Here is a 25077-nt window from a genome sequence, read left to right as displayed (position 1 = left end):
CAGGTGCTGCACCACCCTCGGTCTGCGAGGGCCCTGGTGCCTGTTCCCAGCCTCATTATCTGGTATAAGTAGTGGGAGGCAGGGGACTGGGGTAGAGCAAATGGCAAGGCACCTCCGTGCTCAGGTCAGAGACATCATGGCCCTCTGAGGGATGAAACAGGGCCCGCCAACAAAGGCAAATACACCAGAGCAAAGACACAGATGGAGGTCAAGAGCCACCATCACCATCACCTTCAACAAAGGCACGTATGGGGATTGGGGGAGAGGGGATGCCAAGGCAAGGACCAGGGAGACCAGGCACTGGAAATTTCCTCAGGGACAACTGCCTGGCAAAGAAACCTTGGTACCCATGGAGCCACTAGAGGACGAGGGGCTGAGGGAGAGGGGGCTACAGCAGCCGTCCCCACCCTCAAGACATCAAGCACACACATTGGCATACACTCACATGGAGTGGGCACCCACACACACTCATTACACACACTCATCACCCATGCAGATATACACACAGCTCTCACAGATGCTACCCAGGCACACAAGCCTCAAACACACACGCACAGGCACAAGAGCACACACAGCCACAGTAAAAGCACATCTACACATATCCCTAACACACACACGCACACACACGCGCCTACACACACATGCGCATACAAGCGCAGATAGCACCCACATACAGGTACTCACCACCCACATTCCTGTAAGCACTCAAATACAAACACACAGGCACACGAGGTGCAAACACAAACACATACATGTGGTCACACACGCATCTATTCGGGCCCACACACGTGCCACACCGGGACATTCCAGCCTGCACTCGCCCATCTCCAGGCACACGTCATGTACACTCTTGCCCATACGCGCACACGCGGACACCCACCCCCACCCCCACACAGACGCACACACCCAAGTCCCGGGACCTCTCACTCCCCAGGCCACAGCGCACTGTGCGAGTGGAAGGGGTGAGCTCCCCGGCAGAGGCGCAAGGAGGGTGCAGGGTGCGCGGTGTGGCTGTGGGCAGTGGGCTGGGGGCCGGGGTACGCGCCCGGGTCGGTGCCGCTTGGTGGGAGCCGCCGGCGCGCAGGTAGCGGGGAGCCCCCGCGCACCCAGCCCACCGGTGATTACTATGCGGCGGCAGCTGTCTCCGGCGCGGTGACGGCGCCTCTAATTGATCTCATTATCTCCCCTCCGTAAGGTGAAGTGCGGCCGCTCGCGGGGCCCGGGCGCGGGCAAGGCCGGCTGGCAGCCGCGGGCCGGCGCGGGCAGCGCTCGGCCTCGGGGTGGCACTACCGCTGGGCGCCGAGCCAACGAACGCAGGCGGCGGGCGGCTAGGCGGCCGGGCTCGCGTTCCTGCACCGCGACCGCGCCGGAAAACACCCCGGGGCTGGGCGGCGTCTCGGAGACGCATTCCTTTGTTACTCCCACAGTCTTTGGTAATGATTATTAATGCCATTATGTCCCATTTCCCCTCACCTTCCCCCGCTCCCAGAGCCGCGCCCGCGCGCCCGATCTCTAGGCTCTTCGCTCCTCCTGGAACCAACAACAATGATCCTCAATTAACCCTCTGCCAGGGCTGCCTGCTCGTGAATGGGGCGCTCTTCCGACTCGCGGGCGGCAGGCGCCCCAGCCCGGGCGGGGGGCCAGCCTCGGCTCCCCGGCCCGACCCGCGGGGACTCGCAATCCGCCCGGGCGCCGGCTGGGGGTGGCCTCGCAACTTTCCCGGCCTCCCTCCAGGATGAAACTCGCCCTCTCTGGAGGAGAGAGGGCAGAGACGGTCCGAGAAGTTGCAGGAGGGAAAGAAAAAAAAACACATTCAGTTTGTTGTGGTTTCCTTGGATTTGTTTTCTTGCCAAAAAAATTACCCCCTTTGTCTTTGCGCAAAAGAGGCAATCCGGGCACCTTCTGGTGGGCACCGAGGCGGTGCCAAGGCGCCTTTCTTCAGGGCGGTTTCTATTCCTTTTCTGGGCTCACCAGATATATTTTTAACATAAAAAACACTATATTTAATTGGTTATGGATCTCTGTTCTCTTAGCACTACTGGAAATCACAGAAAAACACATTAGTACAGAGCAATTAGTGCAACGGCAGTAAACAACTAAGGCACTATTAAGCTGTGGGTGATTAAATAGTATTACTTTATATTTTTTATGGTGCTAGACTAAAAGATGGAGATTTAAGATATATATATTTCCATTAATATTAATATAAAATATAAATAACAGGTGTCTTCCACTTCTTCTTAAGGTGCAATTTATACTTAGCATTTCGATCTATAGAGAGCTACTTTCCTTATTGAAAAAAAAATCTTTCTTTATACACTCCAGGGCAATATTTCTTATCTTCATGCACCCGGATATTTAAGCAGAAATATTATTTAATTGGAGTTACGGAGTCAGGCAAAATAATGCCCATACCTATATCACCATTAAAAAATAATAATAATAAAGCTTCCATCCCACTGAAGTACGCTCTATCGTTTCTATCTTTGCAAAGAGGGAATCAGGCATTATGTGGTGAATCAACTGCAGGCCCGGAAAACAGGCGGGTGGCGGGTGGGCTGGGGCCCTAGGACTGGGGCCCGGCCGCGTGCACCTTGCAGAGGCCCACCCTGGCCCCGGCGCCCACTGCAGTTCAGGCCGTTCCTCCTCCGTGTGTGTAGATCATCCTGGAATTCTGGCACATCTTTCCTCGGCATCTGATTAAGTTAACAATGTGCTGCTATTTGCATGCAGATTTGCCGGGGCTTTCTCTCCAGCTGCTCCCAGAGACTTGGTCTTTCTCTGCGTTGTGATAGCACAGCAGTCCCTAAATGCAATCTTTGTCAGACCCAGGTGTGCTCTCATTGAGGACGCCTTCGTTCCAAGCAATTTTTCTTTCTGTAGCATTTATAAGGCTCTATTATAGTATAGCCACATCTGGAGGAAAATTCTCCTATTAATTATATACTTTTACCACTAGGAAGACAGATTCTAAAAGATACCAACATTTTTGTTGTTGTTGTTCTTATTTCTTTGACAGGCTGCGTTTTATTTTATTTTGTTTTGTTTTTCCAGGCATTTCAATATTTAAAGAGCCATTAACCAAGGGGTGGGGGGTGTGAATTTCTAGGGAAAAAAAAAAAAAAAGAACAACAGAACTAAAATCTCAGTGTCAGCCCTGCCTTATCTCACAGGGACAAGTCAGGGGAAAGGTACCAACAGAGATCTCTCAGAAGACCTTGGGGCTAGGCAAGGGATTCAGGATGAGGGCCTGGCCAGTGGGGAAGAGTTCCGTTCTACTGGAGTTTAAAAAAAAAGGTGGTGGGGGCGGGGGGGTGGGGGTGGAAGCACAAGTGCTATTAACCTTTAACCTAGTCTGCTCCCAGGTGGACATTCAAGCATGTCACCAAATCGCCAATTTGATTTCTCTAAAGTCAAAAAGCAGTACCCAATTGGATCAACATGGTGATCCTGATGCGGAGTTTTCTTTGTGTGGTGGGTTAATTTTTCAATTAGGTTGGAGACAGAGTAAAAGCAAAATCTGGAGCTCAGAATTCATGCTCATCTTTCAGAAAGAGACAAGAAGAAGCTTTGCCCAGGGAGTCTGAAAGTTACTTTAGAGGCAAGTGGGTTGTTCTGTTTGTTTGGCTGGTGTTTTTGCTTTGTTTTCAAATCTTTGGTACAGTCAGATTAAATGGGGGTGGGTCGGGTAATGGAGAGAATTAATGTAGGAAATATACGAAAAGTTGTAAACCATCGGATGGTCCCTTTCTAAATTATAATAAATTTAAAGGGCTAGAATTTTGTATTCAAAAATTATTTTGCAAAAGGGTGTGTACTTTGTGAACAAGAGTACATGCATGAGTATGTGTCTGTGTGTGGATGTGTTGGATGTGTTGCGTGTATGGGTGTTCTATGCTAGGGAGACTGCACGCACACACACACACATACACTCACACACACTCACACACACACAAAGAAAGCTGAATTACCTTGAGAACAGGGAAAATGGAAATGGAACCATTTTCACTTTTCAAGTCAAACTTCATCAGGTAAAAATCCAAGCAGGTTTTGGTCACTTGAGTCCAGATCCTAGGACAACAATGTGGAAACTCTCTTCTCCAGACTCACCTCCCCTGTTCCAAAGGTGGCCTCAGCAAGATCCCAGGGCTATGTCCCCCGGCAGTACCAGGGGCGGCTCCCAGCAGGCCACGTGTGAGGAGCAAAATCACACAAGAGAGGCCTTTCTGAGTCCTGCCTCTAAAGGCTGGAGTCACTGCTCCCAGCCACTAACTGCCTCTACTCACTGGTGCTAACCCGTTTCCCTCAAAATGACCGATTGTTTTCACTCTCTCTCTGCAGACAGAGGCCAGAAACGCCCTGCAATTAGGGCCCATCTTTGGACCATGCCTCAGTCTCAGTTTTGTCAGCTCTGAAATGGGAAGAGCAAATCCCATCCTAAGTACATCCATGAAACACTGTCAACTCTGTTCTAAATAGAAATGATAAATAAGGGTAAAGTTTACTCTGATTCTTTTTTCTTAGGTCTCATTTCCTCCAAGCCTTGGTGTTGAAATTAACTGCCTTTCTTTCACCCCACGAAAACAAGAAGTAGATTCTAGTTTCATGACACATAAGGAACAATCTATGCAAAAAGATGGCAGATATTAAATGCATAGATTCTTCAATGTATATATATTCTCTCTATATATACACACACATATATGCATATACATATATATATTCCCTATATATGCATTTAAACATATAATGCAAAGAGAAATAATTTATTTTCTAATTTGACCCTTTTGGGGCCACTGCCTTTTCCATCTCCTGCTGGCTGGCAATGCCCCCTCCTTTCCCCTACAGATATCCAGATACCCTCCTGCAAAAATAGAGCAGGGAGGCAGATGCAGTGATACTAGATTACATCACTGGATAGCATGTGGCATTGAAGGGAGAAAAAAAAAAAAAACAAGAAAAGACAAATGACATTTTGCTGCTATGGTGTGCTATTTTAGTGGTGATGGCTTGACTTTTGGCCCAAACGCATATGCCAATGGCAAGGCTAACTCCAGGGACTCACAAAAAAGAATGTGTGTTCACAGCTGTACTGTACACCAATACAGATTACATGTTTTCAGTGTTGCGGCCACAACAGAATGCTAATTAACATACTGGAGTGATGAGAGCGGCTGCAAGGGCCTTATTGTTCCATTATTTCATGAAGCCCAGCTGCCTTTGTTTATGTCACTTATCCTCTCGTGCCACAGGTTTTTACTCCAAAAATACTATCCCAATACAGCGTTAATATTTAAAAAACAAAGAGGTGGCAGATTGTCATTTTTGTGTCAGTCTCAAACTGCAGAACTGTTAAGCTGTTCTGGTTCGGTATTTAGAAATAATTTAACAGCCATATTCAGACACTGCCTGCATTCTAACATAATGGCTGAATACTTGAACCAAGCAAATGCATAACTATCCTGACATCACTTATGAGATTTAGATTGGTCAGTTAATGGAAGTCTTTACCACAATCAATACCATAACAGCTTCTTGAAATGAACGTGATTTTTTACACGGAGTGCTGCAAACAATAACTACAGAAATATACTACCTTTGTACCCGGCACAAAGAAGCTAAAATGCAAAATTAAGAAGCAATTACGTTTTTGCAAACTAATATTACAGTTGATTATTAAAAACAAACACTTTCAAAAATACATACTTATCATTTAATAATTGGAGGGCATTAATACCCCCCGTACCTGATTAATCATTTTTTTACACTTTTTAATAGCTGTTTCACCTACTGGCTACGTTATCAGCTTGCTGTTAAGTATTGATATTGATGATTGATGTAATAATGATTAAATAAAAAGCCATATTTAGAGCTTGATTTTTATAACATTTTTTGTCATAATCTTCATGCAAGAGAATACTGTCCACTGTTTAAATTAGTTTTTTTTTTTCCCTTCTGTTTTGCCTGGATTGTGCGTAAAAGTGACATTCTATAAAATACAGGTTTCCTCAAATAGCGTTCCACCAGCAATCCATACATTCTATAGTAATTTGCAATCATGGTCAGGGGAGGTTGTTGGCTCAAGCTCAAAATGTTTATGGTGCATTGCTTCCCCAAAGAACAAAAACACCCTGGGGTTTTAGTTCAAATTTCCCTAAATGCACCTTTATTGACATCAGGTACAATAGTTGGGGAAATACGTAATACCCCAGCACAGACGCCATTCAACCAGAGTCATAAATTAAGTTAGAAAAGGTCTCCCCTAAAAAGTATAGCACTCCACTAATCAAAGCCACGCTGTCGCCATTGCTAAAGAACACGGAAATCTTCCCAACAGCCAATTGAGTGAACGAGCCATAGTTGCTTTTTAACGAGTTTAACTGGTAATCTCAGATAAATGGAGAACTGCTTGAAGTGTCTGCCTTCTCTAAGGCAGTAATGAGAGGATTTAGAGCATTCTGCATCCCAAACTGCGTATAACCAAGAGAATGCCACAGGTGTGTCACCATCCACGTTAGAGTGCTTTCTCAGCAATGGCCATCCCCCCACTGTGGACACAACATAGATTTTTTTTAATTGGATCCAGGAGCTAGCTAAATTATCCAACTGCTCTGTGCTTAAACCCCCAGCTAGCTTATGTACCAATAATAATAAAGTTTCCATAATAGCAGCTCAGCCTATTACTGTTTTTTTTTCTCTTAACCTAAAAGTGGAACCACTTTATTCTGATTGCAGCCACTGAAGAAACTCCTGAGTTGGTTTCCTTCTAAAAAAAAAAAAATTGCTCAAGAATTACAGAGCAGACCCAGGTTAATAATATTCAATTATGCACACACGTATTTTCAGAGGAGAACCTGCTTATCTTATGGTACAGGGAGAAAATAATGTCATAATTCATTCCTTTGCAATCTGTGGAAGAATTTTGTCTTTTCCTTTACAATGTTTATTTGCCAGGTCAAAGCAACAGCCAGTCATAACCATACCCCGGGACAGTGACAGCAACATCTGCACAATCGCAGACGGGTCGGACTCAATTGACACAGCTTCAGTGTGATCCTCCACATTTAATGCATTCATGTTTCATTTCCAAAAAGAAAATCCGAGCCCTGTGCTACCACTCTGGTTTTCAGAAAAGTGTTACATTTATAAATAAGAGATCAAAATCCTTGAGTGGGCAGAAATAGTATAATCAAACCAAATACATGTTTCCACCATTTGGACATATTTTTAACAATCCTAATCCCACTTAAACTTTGCGAAAACTCTATTGAAAATTTAACCTTGTGCTCTTGAAGCTGAAACTGATAAAACTTAATAGCAACAAGGCAGTGAAACACTAATAAACTCATTACAGATCACATAAATGGGATGTCTGCATGGCTGCCAGACAGCGCACGTAAGCGCCTCAGTTCCAAAGAGCAAAGGCAAGCAAGGTAGTGCGGCGTCTGCGTGGACAGTTGGAGGGAGACGATTTGGTAACACTTCACAACAAGTTTGCTAAATTTGCTGGATCAGGCAGTTCATTTAGACATTTCAGATGCTAATTATAGGTGGGCTACAGACAAGCTGGTATGAAGAATGAGTTTTCCTGAGGCCTGAGAGCCACATCAGGGTCTACACTTGCAAAATGGCTCCTGGGTCCTCAAAGCCCTTTCCATGTGATGCTCCTTCACCAAGCAAGGGGAGCGGCTGAGGACCCAGCCTCCACCAGTCCCCTCCCTCGGACCCAGTGAGCTTCTCCCCTGTCGAATCCTTGGAATCCTCCCTACAGTTGATTTCTACCAGAGGCCACACCTTGAGGTCTGCTCGCTGAATTCCACCAACTCATAACTTGTGTGGCTCACGTGGCAATTTAAGAAAAGATATGTAAGGGTCATCGACTTGTTGAGTTTCATGTAAACATAGAGATTCCTGCTTTTGCTTGAAAAATCCAAAGCTCTAGCAACATTAAACCCACATTCCTCATGGACAGCCACCAGGGTGCCTTCTCCAGGTGGTCACAACCTCAGCCACTGATGGAAATGCTGTTGCCCTTGCAGGCACATCAGTGGGACGTCCGTGTGGCTGCCAGAGAGCACATAAGTGGCTTCAGTTGCAAAGGGGAAAGGCAAGCAAGGTAGTGAGGTTTCTGTGTAGACAGATGGAGGGAGAGGATTTGGTAACGCTTCACATTTGGTAACAGAGTTTTGCAGCCGTAGTCTGCACCATTCAGAGAATGCTGATGAGAGGAAAGGAAAGACATGGTCAAAAGAAGATACGCCAAGGAGAAGCTGGAGGATGGACTGGAAGAACATGACTTGTGTTTCGGGCCCCACCCCACCACGTTCAATCAACATGTGGCTGCTGCAGCAAGCGCTGCCCTCTATGAGTCTCTCCTTGCAGAGGGTGGGGAAATATATGCTTCCTCCTTGTCATGACAAGAAGAATCTGGGAACCCAGGAGGGACAGGAGTAGCAGGGAGGGGCAGAGCCTCTGCCCTTGAGTGGCTCAGTCTAGGTGGGGAGACCAGGCATGAAGCTCAGACAACCAGAACCAAGGCAAGGGGTGGAAGATGGTGGTCCAGCTGTGCAATGGATACTTGAACAAGCGTGAGAAAACGCTGTGCTTAGCCTTGGAGAGACCACAGCAAAGCCAACATGACAAGGTGCAGGAGGAAGGACTGGGGCACCGGAAGGAGGAAAAGGAGAAGGGAGAAACTGAGGTGGTAGGCAAGACAGTGAAGTGCAAGCCTCTGCTTGTGGGTGTCATTCCCTGTGATCTGTGAGGCCAGGAGCCAAGATCAGAGCGTGCTCGCCCCTCGGCTATTCCAGACTCTCATGTCTCATTGCGCTGCTGCCACGGGACCAGCATCACCAGCACTTCCCGGGGGCTGGTTAAAGGTGAGCAGCTCGGGCTCCACCCCAGACCTCCTGAATGAAATGCGCGTTGAAGGCTCTGATCTATTCACCTGGTAGAGAAAGCCAAAGGGATCACTCCAGCCCCCCGCACTCCAAGTCCACATGCCCTGGGCTTTGCCATGCGTGGGTCATGTAGGTGTGAATTGCAAAGGAGTCTAAAGGGACTCCAGGTGCATTTCTAGCCAAGACAGATCCCCAGTCCGTCCACCTCAATGGTGTTTTTAGACCGTCAATAAATATGGCTTCGGTAGTCAGATGATGTGTAATTAGCATTAAACTCTTTTATTTCATGTAAGTTAGAGCCTTGTCTGAGACACTTCATTCAGGAAGTAACCTGGCACTCAAGATTAAAATGAAATATTAGCATGTCAGCGGTGGCCTCACCATGGTGCGCTCCCCTCCCACCCTTCAACCCTGCAAGGGAACAGCACGGAGCATCCCAAGCACCCCAGCAGAAGGGATGTGGCGGAGGGGCTTTCAGAGGTGAGGGGTCAGACTTTCTTCCATGGAAAAGGAGCCATTGCCCCTAGCAAGTAAGAAATGGAAAAACTGACCCTTGTCGAAGTTGAAACCAAATAAGTGTCATCCTTTTATTGCATTTTCTTTCTGCTCCTCAAACTCATCCAGCCTGTCGCTGCCTTGGGGCCTTTACACCTGCTGTGTCCTCTGTCCAGGTGCTGCCATCCTCATGGGACTCAGTGTTCCCTCCCCAGAGGGCCTTCCCTTATCACTCAGTCTCAGTCAGCCTTCAGTCCTTCAGCTTCAGATCCCCCTGTTTAAACACTTGGTGTGGCATTTACCCTAAAAAATGGTGTTCTGGCTTCTTCCTATATAATAGTATTTGTGTATTTATTCCCTGACTCCTCCAACTGGAATGTCAGCTACAAGAAGGCAAGGACTGTGGCTGTTTTGTTCTTTGCTACATTCTCAGGGCCAAAAACAGTACCTGGCTCATCAAGTAGGATGAAAGACAGAAGAGAGGGAGGGGAAAGGGAAAACACGGGATAAACAAATAGATAATAGATAGATAGATAGATAGATAGATCATGGACAAATGATAAATAGATCTAGAAAGGAAGAAAGATAAATAGATCTATCCATATATAGAGAGATTATAAATACATAGACAGATTGACAGTTAAGATGATAGATCAAGAGAGAGGGAAGGAGGGAAGGAAGAAGGAAGGAAGGAAGGAGATAGATTAGATAGATAGATAGATAGATAGATAGATAGATAGATAGATATAACAGACAGGTAGATAATAGATAGATAGACTGACAGCTAGCTCAATTGATCGGGCACTTTGGCTGACACGGAAGAACATGGTGCCCACTCTCAAGAGTCTTGCAATTTAGAAGGGAAAGTGACAGAGCCAGAAAGCATTGCCCAGCAGCCGCTCACAGTGTTGTCAGATGTGACCAGAGCAGCACATGATTAAATGGCAATTAGGGATTCAAAGGGAAGGACCATGAAGACAGAGGAGAACTTGCTGCGGGCTGGAGGAGTTGGCAGGGGGCTCCCTCAGGGGTTTGGGGGGTGACTTCCTTGCACTAGACTCCAAGAACCCGGCTGGATGTGAAAATCCCAAACAGTGCCCCAAAGTTGCACAGAGATCACCAGACACATAGCAAGATTTCAGATGATACACAGAGAAACTCCTGTTTTTTAAAAAATGAAGACTTATGTAACTATTTTGATACTTGATATGAAAAATACATAACTGGCAAATTCAACCAGAGATTTCATAGCTATTATTATTCAGGATAAAGCTAAATATAATATGTTATGGGAAAAGTGTGCCCACTTAAAAACTATTAAAGTCCACAAGCAGATGGTTCTCAGTCTGGAAAAACTCCAAAATTAGGTGTGGGAGGCCGAGGCGGGCAGATCACGAGGTCAGGAGATCGAGACCATCCTGGCTAACACGGTGAAACCCCGTCTCTACTGAAAATACAAAAAAAATAGCCGGGCGTGGTGGTGGGCGCCTGTAGTCCCAGCTTCTAGGGAGGCTGAGGCAGGAGAATGGCATGAACCCGGGAGGCAGAGCTTGCAGTGAGCGGAGATCGCACTCCAGTCTGGGCGACAGAGCAAGACTCCGTCTCAAAAAAAAAAAAAATTAGGTGTGGGAATGCTGGAAGTGGCCACCTTAGAGCTAAGGAGTCAGCCCTCACACTCCCCAGAGCCCTGCAGGGAGTGCCTGGAAAGGTTACCTCCATGGGAGTCCTTGCTACATGGGACCTGCTGGTCAGCTGGGTTGTCCGAGAAAGATGTGGGCTTCGTGGCCCTTGCCTGTGTTCGTGGAGTGGCAGTGGTATGTTCAAGCACACCAGGGCCTCCTTGGGCAGCATCTTCCCCCCACCAAAGCTGTGTGGGAAGCAGGAAATACTCCTAGAAAGAACTGCAACAGCTGCTCCTGCCTCTTGCAGGGGCAACAAGAACTAGCAAGTCCCTTCCCTTCTAAAGGAGAGAGAGAGGGAGGAAGAGAGAGGGAAGAGAGAAAGATAACAGAGAGGGGAGGGGAGAAGGAAAGTTTGGGGAGGTACAGGGACAGGAAGAAAAAGATTAAGAAGAGAAAGAACAAGAGCATCACAGAGACAGAGAGAGAAAGAGAGAGAGAGAGAGAGAGAGCACATGCCTATCTAAAGACCAAATGCTGGCGAAAGTCCTTATCAGGAAGAAAAATTTTAAAATGCATGAACTCTATTTATACCCTGAGTAAACAAGATAATTACGTGTTCGTTTCATAAGTTGTGCCTTGATTTCAGATCACCAGTGACCATGAATGTTTGGATTTCATATAAGCATGTTTAAAAGCCACGGGTCTTGACCCTCCGACCAGGATGCTAAGCTTAGTCAACACTTTTCACACTGTGATCAAGGCGTAAAGTGCAGAGTTGAACAAACTAACATTTTACTCTTGGAACTGAAGTATAAGCAGGAGAACTGATGAATCTGCTAATTGTTCCATTGTTCTTGCCTGCTCTTGACATTGGCATATACCCCTTGTATCACCCAAAGTACCTCTTTTGTATACATATGAAAAGAAAAACGCATATGACCCTGATGAATATAAAGGGTGTTTTTCTTTTCTAAAGAGTCATCACTTTTTGCTGTTATCTTAAGGCCAAGTTGCTTGTTTTCAGTTCATGCCCTGGCCTGAGAGCGTGCTGGGACTGCCCGCAATGCACCCTGTGCAGGCTAGACACTGTCTGGACACCCCAAACTTAGCCTGTCCCAATTTCCATCTTTCTTCCTGCAGTCACTATAAGCCTCAATCAAGAGAAATGCAACAGCCTCTGCAAGAGGCTGGTGAGGTGATTCTCTTTTATTTTTATTTTTTAAGACAGGATCTTTCTCTGTCATCCAAGCTGGCATGCAATGGTGGGATCTTGGCTCACTGCCTCCTGGGCTCAAGCCATCCTCCCACCTCAGCCTCCCGAGTAGCTAGGATTGCAGGTGCACGCCACCATGCCCAGCTAATTTTTGTATTTTTGTAGAGATGGGATATCCCTATGTTGCCCAAGCTGGTCTTGAACTCCTAGGCTCAAGTGGTCTGCCCACCTCAGCCTCCCAAAATGCTGGGATTACAGACATGAGCCACTGTGCCTGGCTGGGGTGTTTATCTTTCTCCCATTCCCATTTTTCCTGTGTCAGTTCAGCAAATGGTTTTCTAGCGGTTCCATTCTTGGCTACATCTCAATGAGTCACAAATAACTTAATTGGGTACACAGCTTTGTTCACCGTGGGGCTCCATCCCACACCTCCACTCTTGCCTGCTCTCATGCTATATCGTATACATCTTACACCTGTATCCTAAGTTCCAACGAAACAGAGATGCTTAACATTCTCCAACATACCTATCCGCCCTCAGTTTTTCCAGGCTCCCTGTCTCTTGCCTCTGCTGGGAATGACCACTTCAATTCCCCCTCCCAAATCTGCAAATGCATCTGACAAACCCCTGTCTTCGGCAAGAAGCTTCTCTCTTGCCTTCTCCCATCTTGACTAGTGAATATTTTCCTGGTCCCTCAAGGTCCAGCACCAAAGCCAGCCCTTCCATGAAGCTCTTCCTGAGCCTCAAAACTAGCCCAGTTTTTCCTGTCTTTAAATGATTGCACAGTGCTGAGCACAGAGAAAGTGCACTACAATTATTAAGCTCCTTTATTATCAGTCAACAATTTATAATTATTGCTTTTATTAACTGATCTCTCCGTCTCTCCTGAGAATTCATGGCTCTCCATTGAATCTCAGAGGTGGCACTGGCTGTGCTCTACTTTGCGATGTGGTTTGTGATGTGTAGGTTCTTCCCCTCTGTAGCTGTAGCCCATCATTGCCTAGGATGGTGGTTCCGGGTAGAGTAGCCGGGCTCTCTGTATGCTTCTGCCAGCTCAGAGTGTACTGAAAAAGTGTGCACCTTACTTCCCTACGGGAACGTCCTTTTAGGCACAGTTGTCAATGAATGCTCAGGGCCCCACGAATCCACAGCCCTGGTGATAGGCTGCCTCCTGAGAAAACTCAAAAGAGTCACACTGCAGTGCTACCGAGGGTTATCCAGACCTCAATGCTAACTGAACATGCATGCTGTCGATGCTGGGTGCACAGAAGGTCTGGATTGCGGCACTCTGGACAGGTGGGGAATAGGTCGGGAAATACTGTGAACCCCTCCTCTTGTCAGCCTAGAGTTCTAGGGAGCTTGTCCCAGCCCACCAGGTAATAGATAAAGACCTGCTGCACAAGAGCCACATCAAAGTCTTTCCTTAATTTCAAACCCCAATTTCTCTCACACTCTTTTTTTTTTGTTTTCGAGATGGAGTCTCTCTCTGTTGCCCAGGCTGGACAGCAGTGGCACAATCTCAGCTCACTGCAACCTCTGCCTCTCAGGTTCAAGCGATTCTCTTGCCTCAGCCTCCCAAGTAGCTAAGACTACAGGCATGCACCATCACACCCTGCTAATTTTTGTATATTTAGTAGAGACAGGGTTTTACTATATTGGCCAGACTGGTCTCAAACTCCCAATTTTGTGATCTGCCCACATCGGCCTCCTAAAGTGCTGGAATTATAAGTGTGAGCCACTGACCCCAGCCTCTCAACTGTTAAACAATAACCAATGGTAAGCCCAACAGTCCTTTGTGGGGAGGAGAAAGAAAAAAGCTTGATTTGGCCTTGCTGGAGGCTAAATCTCAAATATTGAAACTTCTTTCAGATCCTATTTCCAGCCAGGTGCCATGGCTCATGCCTGTAATCCCAGCACTTTGGGAGGCTGAGGCGAGTAGATTACTTGAGGTTAGGAGTTTGAGACCAGCCTGGCCAACATGGTGAAACCCCGTCTCTACTAAAACTACAAAAATTAGCTGGGCATGGTTGTGGGCCCCTGTAATCCCAGCTACTCAGGAGGCTGAGGCAGGAGAATTGCTTGAACTCAGGAGGCAGAAGTTGCAGTGAGCCGAGATCACACTATTGCACTCCAGCCTGGGTGACAGAGCCTGCGTCCGTCTCAAAAACACAAAACAAAACAAAAAAGATCCTATTTCCACTGCCCTTCTAAAAGCAAAAGGGAATGGCGGTCCTGATGTCCCGCTATGCATTCTTCCTCATGGCACTGGGTCCTTTCAGCCCGGATTCACTGGCCTTGGGTGAAGGAAAGGGTCCTCCTGGCCAGTGAGAATCAACATCACTGCCAAAGACTGCTGACAGCCCACATCACACCAGCACACACTCACAACACATGTCAAGGAAGACCTGGTGACCCCCAGAAGGTTACAACTATTGAGGGATTTGGAAAAATAATTTAAAAACAACATATATTCCTTCCCCTATTTTCTGTCTCACCTGGTCCATTGCCAGGAACATAAAGACCATCTGGATGGGCCAGGCATGCTGATTCACACCTGTAATCCCAACCCTTTGGGAGATGAGGTGGGAAGATCGACTGAGTCCAAGAGTTCAAGACCAACCTGTCAACACAGTGAGACCCCATTTCTATAAAAAAATAAATAAAAGAATGAGCCGAGCATGGTGGTGCACATCTGCAGTCTTAGCTACTTGAGAGGCTGAGGTGGGAGGATCATTTGAGCCCAGGAGTTTGAGGCTGCAGTGAAATCCAATCACACCACTGCACTCCCACTTGGACAACAACAGATGGAGACCCCATCTCCACAAACATAAATAAATACAGACTATCTGGGTCAGTGAAAGAGAGAAGCCATTTTATCCTTACCTTTCCACTGACTCACTCTTGTAGAAGGGCAATGGTTTGTGTCTATTTTGCTTTTTTCACATGACCCTCCTTTTTTGTTGTAATTAGCATGTCTTGACTGGGCTCGGTGGCTCATGCCTATAATCCCAGCAATTTGGGAGGCTGAGGCAGGTGAATCACTTGTGGTCAGGAGTTCAAGACCAGTCTGAGCAGCACGGTGAAATCCCGTCTCTACCAAAAATGCAAAAATTGGCCAAGCATGGTGGCATGTGCCTGTGGTCCCAGCTATTCGGGAGGCTGAGGTGGGAGAATTGCTTGAGCCCAGGAGGCGAGGTTGCAGTGAGCCAAGATCGCACCACTGCGCTCCAGCCTGGGCAACAGAGTGAGACCCTGTCTCAAAACAAACAAACAAACAAACAATGTCTCAAAATAAAGGCAATGTTTTCCAAATATACAAGCACCACTGAGAAACTGTCAAAATAGATCATTGTTCTTGCCTTTTTTCACCCCCTTTGGAAGAAGACAAGGAAGCAATGAGCAAAGTTGTCACTGAGCAGCCAGTTCCTCAGTTCACCCACAGTGCCCAGGGAAAGAGGTAGGACCAAGGTTCTCGAAGGAGTAGACTTGGCAAAGGAAACTCCCCAGCCGAATGGGTCGAGACAGGTGTGGCTGGCCCCTGTAGGACTTCCTTCCTCAGGCCTGAACCCAAGAGTCATAGAAGAGCAGGAAAGTGGCTGGAATGTCTGTACCATGGACAGTGGAGCCAGCCCTACCTGGAGGCCTTTTGCTGCTTCGAAGTCCAAGCCTAGCACTTTCTGCAAAGTGGCCTCCTAGAGGACCAGACTGCATCACGCTGTTCCCAGCCGACTACCTTTACAACAAAGTGTTGAGATGCAGCTCTCATCTTTCGGAACTCACTAGGAAAGCCACCCGCCTCTGCCTGGAGGCCTGGCACACCTCTGCCCCTGCACAATTGCAACTGCAAGTATCTGAAAACGTTTGGGCAGGGTCTTGAGAGTGGCAGCTCCCAGACTCAGAGGAGCTTTGGTCCCAGGGAGGCTGGGCCACGGGCGATAGTGAAGTTGAAATGTTTCAAACTGAAATCCAACCCAGATCTCTCTTCCTACACTTTCTCAACTGCCCGTGCCCCACTGTGCGAAACAGACAGACACCCGCAGTAGGACCAGCAGCAGCAGTGAGGCATCATGGGTTAATGTGCCTCTTTTTTTAGTTGGTGGTGTCTATTTGCAAAGCTGACCTAATGCACGGCCTCACAGCTCTCGACCTCTGAAGGGCCAAGAGGGACACAGAAGCCTTTGTCTTATGTCAAACAAAAGGCAAAGTCACAGCAGAGTGGACCCTGAAGTGATGTGGGACGCCCGCCCCACCCACCCCACCCTGGAGGACGCCTGCCTTGCCAGGCCGCCCGCAGGGGCAGATTCAGAGTGAACATGGCAGAAGAAATTTATGTCCAGGCTCAACCCCACCACCAGCCTGCTCCCCACTCTTTGGAAGGTCCTACTCGGAGAGGCATATCCCAAGCCCAGGGAGAACTGGCATTTCTCTGCACCAACAGCTGGCACAAAGAAAAAAATCTCCAAAAAGAAAAGTCTATTGCGTGTGTTTGACGCCTTCATGGAAGCCAGTCATTTCCACTTCACCAGGCCTCTCCCTGGATGCCCTCCCTGCATAGCAAAGCCCCCCAAATCTCCAACAATTGGACCCTCATTGCAAAGCAAAAAGCACCATAATTAGCTCCATAAAGTAATCAAGCCCCATTAAAGGGAAAAATATGACATGAAGCTTTTGTTTCCAGAAATGAAAAAAAGGCTTAAAAAAAAAAGAAAAGAAAAAAGAAAAAGAAGAGAAAAAAAGAAAGAAGGAAAGAGAAGAAAATCCAGCAGCAGCAGCATTGGGGATTCCAGAGAAGGAAAAGCTGTCGCCCAGGCATACAGGGAGAGTTCTCCCGTCGGGTGCCAAATGGCAAGAAGGGTTAAATTTATGTTCCATTACCAGTCCCCTTTTTTTTTGGTTTCATCTTCTCAGTAAAACACATAACTTAAAATGAAATCAAATATTAAAAATGACAGACTATATAAGTGCTGTGAGTAACTTCAGGTCACGGAGGGAGGGAAAAGCCGGCAAGTTGTCAGGCACTATCTGTCAGAGTGAATTAGAAACAATCAACAGAGACTGAAAGGGAAGGTGATTGTTATTAAGCAGCAGGGCTGTGAGCAGGCTACCCAGATGTGGTCATGCATATAAAGGACAGGAAACAGCAGTTTAATTCAGGAAGCCCTGGCGAACAGGGCAGCAGAGAGGAGAAAAGTCCTTTGTCGCTAATAAGCTGGAAGTTACTTTGATAACAGCAGGGTTAGACTCGGGAATAAAACACATTTCTTTCACTACCACACACCATTAATATCACAGAAATGCGGTCGGAAGAAATGCCCAATGCAAGGCGGGCTTAGCCAGTGGCCTTCCCCAGCAGAAGCCTGGGAAGCCGTACCCTGAGTCCCCATTTCAGCAAATGCCTCCCCTCCTTCCAAGGCCAGGCTCTTTCTGACCGCATCGGACCGACTGTCACCTTTCAGAAATGTCATCTGACCAAAAAAGAATACTGATCGTGTTTCATTATTTCCCGGAGTCAGACACTCCCATCTGTGTGGCCTGTGGGAAAGGTGCAAGCCCGGTAAACAGCCTCGATATAATAAAGTCCATGCATGCAGCAACGAAAAACAATTTTATATGCAGACAAGGCCCGATTTCATAAGAAATTACTTATGCAGGCGTTCTGCAATTATCCTGTGATACTTTCAGGCAACAGTCTGACAGCAGTTGTGCAAACAATAAAGGGATTACAGAAATAAAAACAAATAATATTACACACACAGAAACTCCATGTTGCATGTGAACAGGATGAAGGGAGGGTACAGAAATCAAGGGAGCCGGGCAGGGGCCAACAGGAAGTGAGGCCCGGAGCCAAGCCCACCTCTTCCCAAGCTCTTGCACTACGCCTAAGCTCGCTGCATGCATGATACTTTCAGTAGAAGGAAATGCTCAGCAGCTATCTGGGGACCTGCCCCAACCTCCTCCCCAAGCTCTGAAGATGCTGGGCCACCTGCTTGCCTCTCTGACCCGCAGGCTCTTCATATGGGGGAAGCTGAGGTCTTCAGCTCCCTTTGAGGAAGGAGCAGAGTCTGGACCAGGAAGAGGTGAGCAATAGGTGGGCAGGGCAGCCCTGACACTTTCTCTCACTCAGCAAGTGGCCTCATACCACAGAAAGCATCTTGTCCTTCCGCCTGTCCCAGGGTCAGTGCAGGCCCTGGGTCAACTGTCCCTGTCCAGTTGCAGCTCCGAGAAAGCTTCGGTCAGCATGGCGGAGGATCAGGACCGCTGCTTCCCAAATGCAGGGGAGAAAAGTCAGTGGATCAGCCACATGTGAGGGTGGGATCAGACTCAGAGGAGGCGGAAGTGTTTTCCCAAGCAGCCCTTACCCAAGTGGTGTGGGGATGGCTCGTCCAACTGCCCACAAGGATGGAACTTGGCCATCCCCTCATCCCCACTGCAGACGTTGGTAGGATGGGTGGGCACCCTGTAACTCAGGTGCTGGGGAGACAGGAAGGAAGGTGGAACCAGATGCCTGCAGAGGGGCGTCCTGACTGCCTCCCCCAGAAGATGGGGACTTCTGCATTGCTGCCCACATCTGAGCAATGGCCTCACTCCATGCAGTCAGGAACCGTCGCTGGCCTCCCCGTGGCACAGCCGTATTCAGCAGCAGGAGAACTCAGGGCCAGGAGAAGCGTGGGGCCAGAGACCTGCAATGCTCCAAGCCATTTGCACCTCATACGCTCCAGACCAGGCTGTCCTGGGGGCAGCTCAGGGCCGCACTGGCCACTCCTTGCAGAGAGCCCTCCTTCCACCACGCACGCTGTGTCTGCCCCTGTGCTCAGGAATCACCAAATACAGGCCCCAGCTCCAGCCAGTCCACACACACACTTTTGTTTACAGAAAGTGTTTTGAAAACTTGAATTTGTTACCAACAACAGAGACAAAATTTTAAAAAGAACTGGATTCCTTTTTTTCTGACTTTTCTTTTAAAACTCCGAAAAAGTGGACAAACTCGGCCCACACTCCTAGGCGGCTGCAATGGATGGAATCTAGGTGGTGGTGGCGGTCCCTTTTGAAGGGCCAGCTTTCCCCGACTGCTCTGTGCACACTCAGCTCCATGCATTTACCAATTGCACTCTGAATTTGGGGTTATGACAGCTCCCCAAGAGGGAAGAGACCTGCCCAGGTCACACAGTGACAGGGTAGGCCATAGGAGCACATTCAGGAGCAGAGTCCAAAACCTGCCCCAGGTTGAGTTGCTTCAGCCTTGATTGTCTTTGTCCAAAACTTTCATGGTCTGACCCTAAAATGGGCCTGGTGGAGTCCCTGAAGGGCATCCGAAATCACCTGTCCAGGTACCAGAAACTCATAGCCAGCGTCCTGGCCTGATCGCATCCTGAGTGTTGGCATAAGTTAGACTTGGGCAGACCTTGGGTCTTGCCATTCCCGCATGTCAGAAAATTCCGAAAGAAATGTGGATTTGTCATATATTTGGTTTGCTTAAACCAAAATGCAACAAGTTCTAGTGATTACAAGTTTCAGAAGCAAGGGAGCTAGTCAATCAACACAACAAGTGATTGCTAACCACTCAGTGGGCCAGGAACAGCCCTAGGGGCTGTGAGAGCTACTGAGATGAAGAAGACATAAGCCCCACCACCCAGACACAAGCTGGAGCCTCAGTTCACCAAAAGCGGCCCCCAAGCTGTCTGGATCTGCCTGGGCATCCCGGGAGAGGTGAGGAGGGCCTACTGCGCTCAGGTGAGAATTGAGCTGAGACATAAACATAAGTGGGGTCTGGTTCTGGCTCTGCTAATGATTTGCTGTGTGATCCTGGGCCAGTCCCTTACCCTCTCTGAGTCCCAGTCTTCTCACCCATAAAAGGAAGGTTGCTTTGATCATAAAGGTTTCCGCTAGCCCAACGGTTCCATGAACCTAGGAATGTTGTAGAATTCAGGAGAAGACAGTACCACTTGGCAATAATACCTGCATTGCCCAAGGGAAAGAGGCCTAAACTATAACCCCAAGATTCTTTACCCTTAAACTCACCCTGCATTCATGATGACCCATAATGACCCAGTTTTCCCTGCAGTGAACAGGAGATGTCTGCAACTCCCTGAGGGTCGCTCTTCTCTTCTGTGCACAGACTTAGCCAGACCAAGGCTCCCTGATCAAAGGAAGAAGCAGAGTCTGTACCAGGAAGAGGTGAGCAATAGTTGGGCAGGACAGCCCAGCTGGACTCTGTGGGCTGATGTGGGATCTGAGGTGAGAGAAGTTAAGTGGCTTGTGATACCTTCCAGAAGCCCTCTGCCTGTCACTCTCCCCAGGTGCCCACAGCTGGGAAGCTTAGGCCTCCCCGCCCAGGGCTGCAGAGAAAGCTCACGCCAGGTCCTGAGGAGCTGCCATGGGCCCTGCTGCTTCAAGAGCAGGGCCCCCAGTGCTGCTGTCCATCTTTCTTGCACCACAGAGCCTGAAATCCCTAATTCCCAGCTTTGGACAAGTCTCCAGGTCATCCCTCCAGCAGAAAATGAAGACCACCAAGAGCCAATCCAAGCCACTCATTCCTGGCACCTAGGAGCATCTCCACACCTGAAAAGGGAGGGTTTCTCAAGACACTCCCTCTGGTTAAACATGGAAGTCCACACTCGTCAGCATGGCCTACAAAGCCATGCCTGATAAAGGCCCTCCCATCCTCTCCCCAGGGATCACTGTCTGGCCACACTGGCCTACACACTGTCCCTTAGACATGGCACGCTCTTCCCCACCATGGGGCCTTTGCACATGCTGTTCTCTCTGCTCGAATACTTTACCCAGAACTTCACCCTGCTGGCCCCTCCGTGTCCTCCAGACCTCTAGCTGCCAGCATCCCTTCTTTACGAGGGCTTCCCCTGACCACCTACCCTCTCTCAAGTACAGATACTACCCCTCTCCTTCCCCACCCATTCTCCTGTTTCGTTTTCTCATGCATTTAGTGCTCTATGATGTCATCATATCCACTGGTTTCCTTGTTTACTGCTCTCCACCCTCAGCCCCCATAATATCAGTCCTCTGAGGACAGGGCCCTTGTCTGTCTTGTCCAACGCTGTACCCAGTGCAAGAGCTAAGAGTTCAGGCTCTAAAGTTGGGAAGAACATGCTCGAACCACCAGGTTTGAGGCAGGAGGAAGGGATCAGGCTCTGAAGTCAGAAAGCGCTATGCTCAGATCTGGCCTTCCCAGATTTGGGGCAGGCCACTCCTCTGGCTCCAGATCCCACATCTGGAAAATGGAATGAATCATAGTATCTACTACCTGGTAGGGGATTTGGGAGGATTAATTGAGATGATACCAAGAAATGCATATGCCAGAATGAGCTCCACTCTACCTTCTCTCTAGAGTTAAAATTATCTCTGATTTTGGTTTTCTCCCTGGGAAAGTGTCCGCCATGGGACCTTACACCGACCTCATCCAGCTGCTACAAAAGAGTTTGCTGGGATCTTTTCTTCCAAAAGCCCAGAGATCTCGTGGTGAAGATCGAATATGATGCAAAGCCCCACACACATGTGCAGGGCTTATCATCATTATCACAGAGAAATTACAATTATTCACTCCCTCCTCTGTGCTCCCAAAGTACCGCTCCTGCAGCATTTAACTAAGGTAATTACTGCTGCGGGAAGGATGTTGACTCACTCATCTGTACCAGGACACAGGGGCTGACTCGGGACAGCCCAGCCCACTGCAGGATCAGCACCTGAAGTGCAGACTGCCCGGGGTCCCCAGAGTCCTGAAGGTACCTGTGACACAGTGTGTCTGTTAGATAAAAGGAGAATTCTATAGGCTCTGAGTGCTTTTCCTTCTGGAAGTCACTGGGCCTCCCAACCCTAACATGAGGTCTTTCTAAAGGATAAAGCTATAAAAGGCTGGACAACCATGTCCCGAAATTCTGCCTCCAATCTTTGCAAAGAGCAGTCTGGAAATCCACATTGTGGTGGGACATGAAATCATAGCCTGATGTGTGTGATTCATTCAGTTACCAATGGTTGCCTCAATGTTTATGGAATCAGTGCTTAAGAGTGGTACTCTGGGCCAGGCACAGTGGCTTACATGTGTAATCTCAGCACTTTGGGAGGTAGAAGCAGGTAGATGCTTAAGCCAGTGGTCCCCAAGCTTTTTGGCATCAGGGACCAGTTTTGTGGAAGACAATTTTCCTCTGGATCAAGAGGCAGTGAGAGTTTCGGGTGAAACTGTTCCACTTTAGATCATCTGGCATTAGATTCTTATAAGGACCGCGCAACCTAGATCCCTCACGTTCACAGTTCACAATAGGGCCTGGGCTCCTATGAAAACCTAATGCAGCCACTGACAGGAGGTGGAGCTCAGGCGGTAAAACGGCCGGGTTACTAGCAGGCCACAGACAGTATCAGCCCATGGCCCGGAGGCTGGGGACCCCTGGTTTAAGCCCAGGAGTTCAAGACCAGACTGGGAAAAATGGTAAAACCTCATTTATACAAAAAAATACAAAAATTAGCCAGGCACGATGGGAGGCACCTGTAGTCTTAGCTACTTGGGAGGCTAAGGCACGGGGATCGCATGAGCCCAGGAGGTCGAGGATGCAGTGAGCCAAGATCACACCACTGCACTCCAGCCTGAGTGACAAAGTGAGATCCTGTCTCCAAATGAAAAAGTAAAATAAAATAAAATAAAATAAAATAAAAAGTGCAGTCTGGACATCCTGAAGCTGCATGTGTATAGCATTTGATATGATATGGTTTGGATGTGTGTCCCCTCCAAATCTCAAGTTGAAATGTGATTCCTAGTGTTGGAGGCGGGGCCTGGTAGGAGGCGATTGGATCATGGGTTGGATCCCTCATGAGTGGTTTAGCACCATGCCATTGGTGTTCAGTGAGTTCTCCCTCAGTTGGCTCACGCGAGATCTGGTTGTTTAAAAGAGTCTGGGACCTCCCCCACCCCTTCCCTCACTCCCTCTCTCACCCTGTGATGCTCCTGCTTCTCCTTCACCTTCCACTATGAGGAAAAGCTCCATGATGCGTCACCATAAGCCATGCAGTTGCAGAAGCTGAGCAGATGCTGGCGCCATGCTTGTACAGCCTGAAGAACCATGAGCCAAATACACCTGCTTTCTTTATAAATCACCCAGCCTCAGGTACTTCTTTACAGCATCACAAACAGGGCCTAATACATAAGACTCCAAAAGGACAAGTGTCCGGTGCAAAGAATCGGGACAGCATTGATGAAGAGAAGCAGCAAGAGTCCCAGCAGGAAACTCTGAAAGTCCAGAAAAGGCTCTGGGACTGAATTAGCCCACTTCCAACCCATTCTTAACCAGCTCATCCCAGGTCCAGATTACTTGGGGCAGGATTCAACTTCAGGACCCAAGAAGTCTGTGGTCTGGAGCCTGAAAGTCAGCGAGAGGCAGGGAGGATGGTGCCCACATATTCTCTGCCTGTTTCTAATACCTGGCCCCTTTCTTGGTCTCCAGCAGACAAAATTTGTTTTTGGATATAAAGTCTCAATCCTCCTTCCAGTTCATGTGACCCAGAAATTATTCCAGGATGTATATTTCCAGTCTGAGAAAATCTCCCTGCCTTTACGTGGCCAATTCCACAGGACACACAATTGTTCTTTATCTTCGAGGCCCAAAGCATGCCAGGGCAGTTAATTTTTTAAAATGCATGCCATGACCAGGCGTAGTGGCTCACGCCTGTAATTCCAATACGTTGGGAGGCCAAGGTGGGAGGATTGCTTGAGCCCAGGAGGTCAAGACTGCAGTAAGCCATGACTACACCACTGCCCTCCAGCCTGGGCGACAGAGTGAAACCCCATCTCTACGAAAATAAATCAATAAAACAAAATGCATACCTCTGTGGCAGAGAATCTGATGAGGCTAGAGCTACTGTGTATTCCCAGAAGCCCATCCAAAGGATATCTGCGTCTCATTCCCAGAGGACACACATGTCCCTTCTCCTCCTCCCCCTCGGTCTCCACCCTGTCAGGCACCTGGGCAGGTAGCTCATCCTTCTCTTACCTGATCCAAATTGGGGTCAGGGGAAACGGCCCCTTTCATCACCTCCTCCATCTCAGGAGGCATGCAGAGTGGAATGTTCTAGAACAAGCTGGTGTACTCACTGCCCCCGGAGGAAGCCAGTCTTACCCTTCTCCCCTACCTGAGGCCTGTGGCATGGATGCTAAACTGGGCCTTCCAAAACTGTGAGCATCCGCGTGGCAGAATCCTCACCATCAATGTAGCAGCTAAATATTGTAAGGCTCCTAACTTCTCCATCTGTGTTTTGCCTCCCAAGAGGGAAAATAGTCTTCGCAGACATTCCCTTATCTGGCAGGCAGATTCTAAACCTTACTGGCAACTGCAGCCTTGTTTTCCCAACCAAACAGCTATGGAACCAAAAATTGCTCCTGCCGGCGATATGCTGTGGAAGGAACTAGCCAAACAGCTCAGTCTGGAAGCCCAGGGCCCGGAAGCCTGTGGGTTGTCACTATGCCTAGGGGAGACCCAGTGCTCCGAGAAGTCACCGGTGCCAGGGGAGACCTGCTCATCCGCTGATGGAAGTGACCACTGCTGGTGTTCGCTGTTCCTTTTTCTTAACACGAAATACACGCATCAAGAAACTGATGGAAAACACTCACCACAGTGTGAAATCAACACTTTCTAACTCAAATAAAGGGGGTAAGAAAAGGAAAACTTCCAACTCTTACGCTGCAGACATTTTTCTCCTACGATATTACACGAGGCCATAGCACCACCACCGTCCTGTCCTCTGCCTTCAAGCGCACCTCGGAGCCCCAGACCCTCGCTTTTCAATTTATGCTACTTCCCTGAATTTTTCTTATCCCTTCCGATTCTTAATACCGGAACCCTGCACCT

The 25077-nt window shown here is 48.2% G+C and overlaps 1 protein-coding gene across 4 annotated transcripts in view; it reads right to left on the bottom strand.

Annotated features, from left to right (window-relative positions):
* Positions 1 to 25077, bottom strand: part of ZNF536 (zinc finger protein 536) — a 487592-nt gene that overhangs the window by 334712 nt on the left and 127803 nt on the right. The window lies entirely within an intron of this gene.

Source organism: Trachypithecus francoisi, unplaced genomic scaffold (assembly GCF_009764315.1).
Source record: "Trachypithecus francoisi isolate TF-2019V2 unplaced genomic scaffold, Tfra_2.0 Lachesis_group12, whole genome shotgun sequence".
Taxonomy (NCBI): domain Eukaryota; kingdom Metazoa; phylum Chordata; class Mammalia; order Primates; family Cercopithecidae; genus Trachypithecus; species Trachypithecus francoisi.
This window is presented reverse-complemented; position numbering and strand designations above follow the sequence as displayed.